We start from the raw sequence: 8,724 nt of genomic DNA on the forward strand, positions 1-8,724 counted from the left end.
TGCAACAAACACAGAAACGAACTATAAGATAACAATAGCCGTTTTCCTGACTTGGTACAGGACATTTAAACAACAAATGGTGGGTTGAACCTGGTTTTGTGGCTAGTCAAACCTCCCGCTGATATTGCAAACATTTTAACAGTTTTTGTCGAGCCTGCGACTTTTGTCGCAGAAAGCTCGACGTAGAGAAAATAATCCGGCGGCGACGGCGGCTACGGCGGTGGCGTTAGCCAACTTCTTAAAAGCTTTATATTTTAAAAGCTGGGAGACCTGGATGCTTCATACTTTGTATATGCATGCCTTATGTTACGAAGTTTCCGTCAGTCACATGTCCAATGTTCCTGGCCTCATTTTCATGGTTCAGTGACTACTTGAAAAAAAAGTTAAGATTGTTTGTAATGTTAAATTCTGTCTTATTATAAGTAATAGGTTAGCTATATTTGGTATGTGCGCACCTTGCAAGGTCCTCGTTCCCGTCAGACAGTTTTCACTTGACCTCGACCTCATTTCATGGATCAGTGAACAAGGTTAAGTTTTGGTGTTCAAGTTCATATCTCAGATACTATAACCAATAGGTCTAGTATATTCGGTGTTTGGAAGGACTATAAGGTGTACATGTCCAAATGGCAGGTCTCATCTGACCTTGACCTCATTTTCATGGTTCAGTGGTTATAGTTAAGTTTTTGTGTTTTGGTCTGTTTTTCTTATACTGTATGCAATAGGTCTACTATATTTGGTGTATGGAATGATTGTTAGTTGTACATGTCTAGCTGACATGTGTCATATGACCTTGACCTCATTTTCATAGTTCAGTGATCAAAGTCAAGTTTTTGAGTTTTGGTCTTTTTTACTATATGCAATAGATCAACTGTATTTGGTATATGGAAATATTTTATGATCTATATGTCAGTCGCGCAGGTTTTATTTGACCTTGACCTCATTTTCACGGTTCATTGCTCAGTGTTAAGTTTTTGTGTTTTGGTCTGTTTTTCTTAAACTATAAGCAATAGGTCAACTATATTTGTTGTATGGAAGAATTGTTATCTGTACATGTCTGCCTGGCTTGGTTCATCTGACCTTGACCTCATTTTTATGGGGTTCATTGGCCAATGTTTAGTTTTTTTTGGGGTTAATGTTCAGTTTATGTGTCAGTTGTAATAAAGCTTTATATTAAGAACTATCAACATAATATCAATAATTAGTAAAGAAGGCGAGACATTTCAGCGTGTGCACTCTTGTTCAAAAGGGGGAGGTTCCGAAAATACATTTTAAATTTTTTTAGGGTTTGAGAAAAAAAAATGGCTTCTGGAAGTTTAGACTTGAGGTCGTCAATATCAAAATTATGTAACACTTGTCTTCAATTTTTGGTGTGTGTCGCAATTAGTATGATTGGTTTGAGTATTAACAGTATATTTTTGAAAAAGTCATTCGGGATGTTTGGTCCTCAATGCTCTTAAGTTTCGTTCTTTATTTGTTATTTTACCTTTTGTGATTCGTTCTTCACTGATGAGTGTTTTGGAGAGAGAAAACGTGTCTGTCGTACAGATCTATTAGCCTAGTATATTTGATGATTTCTTTTAACATTAATCATTTAATCATGACATTCGAAAATGGTTCAATGAATCATGTCAGATGACCTTCTTTACCTCTCGATCATTCTTCAGACAAAAATGTAATTGACAGATTATCTTCAGTTATAGGATGAAGATTGAAATAAACATATTCACTATGAAAATGCTGTTAAGACAAGAACAATCGTGCCTAACGGAGATAAAGTTTTAATCATCTGATATAACATATAAAGATGAACAAATTTTAATTCTATTAGCGTTGATAACTTAAATAAAGGCAACAGTAGTATACCGCTGTTAAAAACTCAGAAATCCATGGACAAAAAACAAAATCGGGGTAACAAACTAAAACCGAGGCAAACGCATTAAATACAAGAGGAGAACAACCACACAACACTAAAATGTAACACACACAGAAACGGACCAAAATCCCATGAGAATAACAAATATAACATCAAAACCAAATACATGAATTTGGGATAGACAAGTACCGTGACACGTCTTATCACAATGTGAAATTACACTCAAAAATTAGAGAAAACAAACGACGCAACGTTAAAATGTAACACACACAGAAACGAACAATAATTTAACAATGGCCATATTTCTGACTTAAAGGGAATTTTAACCATGGAACTACGACAAAGGAAAAGCAAACTCTACCAATCAGATAGTCAGTTCGTATAAATTGAATGAAAATGTTGACAACGAATATCTTCCAGACGCGAACTTCATACCATAAGGGATGTGCATTGGGAATATAAAGCTAATAATAAAGCTTTAATAACATAGACAATGACAGACTACGACGACCGGTTAACATTGTTATGTGTATGTAAAAAATGTGGTACGATTATCAAGGAGACAATTCTCCCCAACAAAATGATATAGAAGTTAAAAACTTTATCTCACCGTATCGCATAGACATATAAAATGACAAATGTAAAATAATTCAAACGAGAAAATTATCGGCCTGATTTATTTTACAAAATAGCTAATGAAAACGTCAGCCACTTAATCTCAGGCTCCTGACTTGAGACAGGAACGTACAGAATGGGGCAGGGGGAAGTTAAACTAGTTGAAGGTAGCACCCCTTAACGATGGACAATGGTGAAACAGAGCAACTTCAGAACAAACTATAAAAATCTGTTGTAAAGGTCTTAATATGTGTTATTTACTCCCTTGCGGCGAGATGTTTGATTGACAATTATACCACATCTTCCTATTGTTATATTAATTTGTCAGATCGACACAAAGCAGAAGGATACGTCACAAAACAAAGACCGGTCGTGGCAGGGATTTTATACATCCCCAAAACAACAACTAGAACACTTAGCACAGATATAAATACTTGAAGTTACTGACAGCTAGTTTAAATCTATTACAACTTTTGAAAATATTATTCATCTAAGACTAAAGTAGCATTTAGTACACATACTTTCTCAGAAACTCATGTTAGTAGGCTATTAATTGTAATCTTTAAATACTTTAGAAATACAAGTGTAGTCATATTGAAGGGTAATCAAGTTTACAACTTAGAATATTTGTTTCCTTTTTGCAGAAATGAACATACTTGATTTTAAAACAGAGAGCTCGTTGTATCGAATATTACTTTTTACCACATTTTGATAAACATTTAATTAACATTCATACAGAAATGTCTAACGTTGGCGTATTTGTAAGAATTATTTGTATGTATGTTTGTTTCAAATGTTTTGTTTGTGTGATTTTTGTCGTATGTCCAAAATGAATCTTTACACAGGTTTGCAACTAGATCCAAATTATTGTCATATTATCCTATCATAAAATAAAGAATGGAAATTTGGAATGCGTCAAAGAGACAATAACCCGACCAATAAATAACCGAATGCCATCAATTGGTGTTTGTTGGGGTTGCACATCCAATTTTGTAAGTAAAACGGAACAATAAAAAAACTACCATTTATTTGTTTTACACAGTTTGATTTGGAGGACAAATAAATCCAACAGTAGTTTACCGCTGTTCGAAATTCATAAATCGATTGAGAAAAAAGGGTTACAAACTAAAACTGAGGGAAAGACATCAAATATAAGAGTAAAACTACGACACAATAGACATGCAACACTAAAATGTAACACACACAGAAACGAACTATAATATAACATGGCCATTTTCCTGACTTGGTACAGGACATTTTAAGAAAACAAATGGTGGGCTGAATCGGGTTTTGCGGCTAGACAAACCGCCCGCTTTTATGGCAATGTTTAATATAACATTAAAATGACAACATTACAAGACAGGACTACATTATAAATAAATGCAAGAATATTCAAGACAAAGAAATACACAAATAAACATAACAATAGGACATTTGGACATAATAATTATTAAAGGTACCTGGCTTTTGTCTATTTAAGACTCACCAGTGACACTCTGATCAAAATAGTGAAGAAAACCAAACAAGTACAAAGTTGAAGATCATTGGCGACCCAAAATTCTAAAAAAGTGATGCCAAAATACGACTTAGGTTATCTATGCCTGGGATAAGAAAATCCTTAGTATTTAGAATATTTCTTACTTTTGCAAACAGTAAATTTTTAAAACGACCATATAACTGATGTTCATGTCAACTTCGAAGTGGTAACTTACCACAGAATAAAAACAAACACGTAAAACAAAAAAAACGAAAGCACATAAAACAGCACAAAATAACCCTGCATTGTCACCCACAGAATAACGCTATGCTACAAAATGAAGTCAAAGGTAACAGTGACGTCACGATAATTTTCGGATTGTTTAATATTGTTCAATTACAATTTAATTAATATAGAATTGTGTTTGCAACTAGACAATTAATTGTATTATCTAGCTATTAATTTTATAAATAAAACTATAAAACAAATGAATCGTATACGTTAAGTTGCCACAAACTAAAATCTTATAAATAAACTGGGTGATTAATTATCTTTACTTTTTCATACTAATAGAATATAAGAAAATTAGAACCACAACTACGAACAACACATTTAACAATATCCGATCAGGATTACAAATACAACATCATAACTAAATACATTAATTGTGGATAGCAAAGTACACTGATACGTCTTATAGTAATGTGAAATCACACTCAGCAAAACAGTCTACTTCAGGAATATGTCACGTTCGGTACTTATAATGGTATCCAACAATCTAAGACGTGGTAAAAATGTCCTTATTTAGTTAGAGACACATCGTATTAAACAAACCAATTCGTGATAGTGTCCATAAAATTTAAGGAGTGTCATTTTTAATTGTTCCTCCTCATAACTTTGTAGAAGTTTCTGCGTACGGATCACACTCCTGGAAATGAAGTCCGTATAGTGTGAACATGCACGAACTTAACTAACGTATCAGCTGAGATATGTAAACACCATACGAAGGGGCAGAGAGTATGTTACTGCTAAGAAATGGGAAATTAATAATAGGGAAGTTGAAATCGTCCCGTTTGTCATAGATTTTAGTGTGAAGTCATCCATCCGTGTCAATATTTCAATATTGAGAAAAAGATGAAGGTATGAAGCAGTCCTCCTAGTATCAGTAGTATCCTTAATTTCAAGTTCACTGGGATATATGAGATGTGAGTTTTGGCTGAAATATTGGTTATTTAGTGATAGGACATCAATATATCGAAAAGAAAAATTAAAGAATTTCGCAAGGTTCTTTTTCTTTTTGTTGTCGTTAAGAAGGTTTTGAATGAGTTCTGCTTCATACGAGTACAAAAACAATCGGCCAGTTGGGGTGCACAATTAGTATCCATTGGAATACCGACTATCTGTTGAAATATATATCCTCCAAACTCAATACTCAAAACTCTATATTGTCGATCAAAAAGTCCAGCATTTTGATAGTATCATCTTCAGTCTTTTTTCTGGTAGATTCAGTGCGGTTCTTTACAAAATATGAATTATTGTAATCCAAAACAAAAGCCGTCATAGTTATTTGCACTTTTACTAACACAATTATATATTTATATTCTTGTAATTGTTATAAAAAATAATCAAATAACATAGTTAGAAACCTAATCTTGATTTCTATTCAATTTTTATAAATTTACCTGTGACGTAACTTTCTGTGGCGTTGATCTATTCATGTTACAAACACACAGTTCTTAATCAAATTAAGGGTGTTTTTTTTTGTAATATCCTAAACTAAATTTAGTTATACGTTGTTATTCTGTGGTTAACTTGTCAAAATGTACCATTATATTACATATTTATGTATTTCTCTGTATTTGATGTTCTTGCATTTATTTGTACTGTATATCCGTCATGTAATAATGTCGTTATATCGGTAGATTTAACATTTTCATAAAGCGCGAAGGTTTGGCTAGCCATAAAACCAAGTTAAACGCACCGTTATTTCTTAACACTTTTCAAAAATAATTCCACAAAAAATTATGGTTTTGAATTTTTGCTCCATACTTAATTTGTTTAATAAATATTTTGGTTGATTTCTTACTCTCATAGAACACGATTTGTTTATTTGTTTTAATTTTCTTTGAAATAGCTTTTATATACACTTCAATTATCTCCACCATAGAAACTGTGGATTTATCATTGATCATTGATTCCCTGGGTCCAGGAGAACCACGGATTTCAATATTTAACGATATACACACTTTCTAAAGGAACGTACGCAAACTTTGGTAAAACCATGAACGAAATAAATTGATTCACAGTATTGTAAAGTTTGATAGGATTTGGAGCATTGTCAATATGAATTACCATATTAACAAAGAATTAGACAACGTGTTTGATCAAAACAAATTGTACTTAAGTTTAAATCTATTGTCACGAGAGAGGATTTGCAGGGATTTCCACAATGAAACATTCTTCAATCAATCTTTAAAATACGGAACCAATGTATTAACTTGTAGCGCGGATTGAATATTTCTGCATTGGTAAATTTTCAAATTTATTTTGATATGTTTATTTTTGTGTATTATTTGACATGTTTGAGTAAATGTATAGATTATTATATACTATGACTGTGTTTAGTATTTTGTCTTTGTTTCTTTTTAAATTATCCATGTTACTTGATACGATGTCTGTCGGTCCTGTAGTTATATCAATTTGTATTAGTTGTAGATTTGAATAGAAATGTATTTTAAATTCGGAACCCAACTTATTTCTACTTTAAAGAAAAATTTACTACTTAGCTAAAGGTGAAATTGTAACCATAAAGATTTTAAATGTTTCAAATTTCCAACTCATTGTATTTCAAAAACTTTTAAAATATCTATCACTGAAGGTCACATCAAATTCAAAAGAACGATTTAAAACAGATAATTTGTATATACATGTATATCATTTATCGTACTTCAAACCTTAAGTATTATCAAAAAGGGCGGAAGATACAATAGGTCATTAAAATCCCGGAAGTCGAGGAGGAACTGCCAACACCATCATGAAAAAGTCAACGAAAAGGCCAACAAGTTTTATGTTGTACGATTTCTAAAGATCGAAAGTTTATTTTTATTCAATCACCAGATGTAAATATATAAGAAAAAGTGTTTTGAAAGATTATTTTGGGTTGTACATGTGTATATGTATACATATTTACTCGACTTAAATTTAAGGACCCCTTGCATAAGATATTCTTTTTTTATATACCCGGATTTGTTTTTTCTCAATCAATTTATACATTTGAACAACGGTATACTACTGTTGCCTTTATTTATATATTCATTGATGACGACAGGAAAATCTCATTGAATCAAACATATGGTTTGTCATATAATTCCAGGCATTTTTGTTTATTTTCAGAAGTCGATTTTTCACAATCACTTTTTTCCTAAAACAAAAAGTCTTATATCTGTAATTTTAAAATTTAAAAAAAAAACTGACACCGTTTGACTTTTTCAATCGTTTCAATTGCTAAAAATCATTATGTCAAGTACCAATATAAAAAAAGAAGATGTGGTATGATTGCCAATACCACTGTCCACAAGACACCAAAATGTAACAGAAATTAACAACTATAGGTCACCGTACGGCCAATGTTCTTTACCGGAATAAATCAACACAATTTTAAAACCACTGTTGAAAATAGCACAGTCATATTGGTAATATGCACATTGTGATATTTAGCGGTTTCAATTTTCTTCAAACAAACAGTTCAAAAGCAAAGACTGGAAACAAAATCAGTCTTACTTCGTAACACATGCAAGGTCTTATTATAAGAACCAATATCGTCATTCAGAAATCTGTATTAAGGGCATACGATACAGTCAAGGGGAGATAATGAGCTAACGCAAAATGCTATTTTAGCGACGTCAAACTGTGACATATCGTGAAAAGACTGATTTTTATCATTCAAACTGATTTAAATTGAAAACGAGTTCATCGACCCCTCTTTTTTTAAAATGTCATTTGGTTTGATTACGTATGAAGATCATTTGTACCAAATTTCATGAAAAAGTCAAAGATGTTTTTTTTTCAAATTTGATAAATATACAGCCAAAATTGACGTTTTTTTTCTACATTCATGAACATTTGATAAATTTTAGTTATTTCGAAGCAAAATATTTCATAAATTTATAGGATACTTATATAACAGAGAACTTATAAATAATTCAACATAAACAGCTTGTGTTTATCTTTTAAAACAAAAAAGTTATGCATCCGAAATTTCGACCTCGTTTTACTCAAAAAGTAGCACTTAAAGATATTTTTTATTACTTATTTGATTTAAGCAGGTAAAAAAAATAGCCTATATATGTTAAAGAGAAAAATTCTCACCGTCAGAAATAAACTCTTGGATATGCCCTTAAAGAAACTGAGATATCACTTCGAACTTCAACTTTATAAACGTATGCTTCTCTTACGTGTCACTCTTAAGTCCATGGCTGCCATAGAAAAATAATCATACAGGAATGTTGATATCATTAGAGATATCAGGATTGAAAATTGTAGTTGCGACAGAGGGGCGTTTCGTCTACAAAAGACTCATCATATTGAAACAAATCTTTATTATTTATACAGATCTTTTGTTTTTAAGGTCTTTCCTCTACGCGAGGTAAGACCTTATTGTTTTTTTCATGTTTTTTTTTCTTCTTTTTTTCTTTTTTTTTTTAACTTCCAGGTCTTTTTTGACATGGCCTCCGCCCGTTTCTATTGGAGTTATCAAGAC

Source organism: Mytilus edulis, chromosome 3, assembly GCF_963676685.1.
Source record: "Mytilus edulis chromosome 3, xbMytEdul2.2, whole genome shotgun sequence".
Lineage (NCBI taxonomy): Eukaryota > Metazoa > Mollusca > Bivalvia > Mytilida > Mytilidae > Mytilus > Mytilus edulis.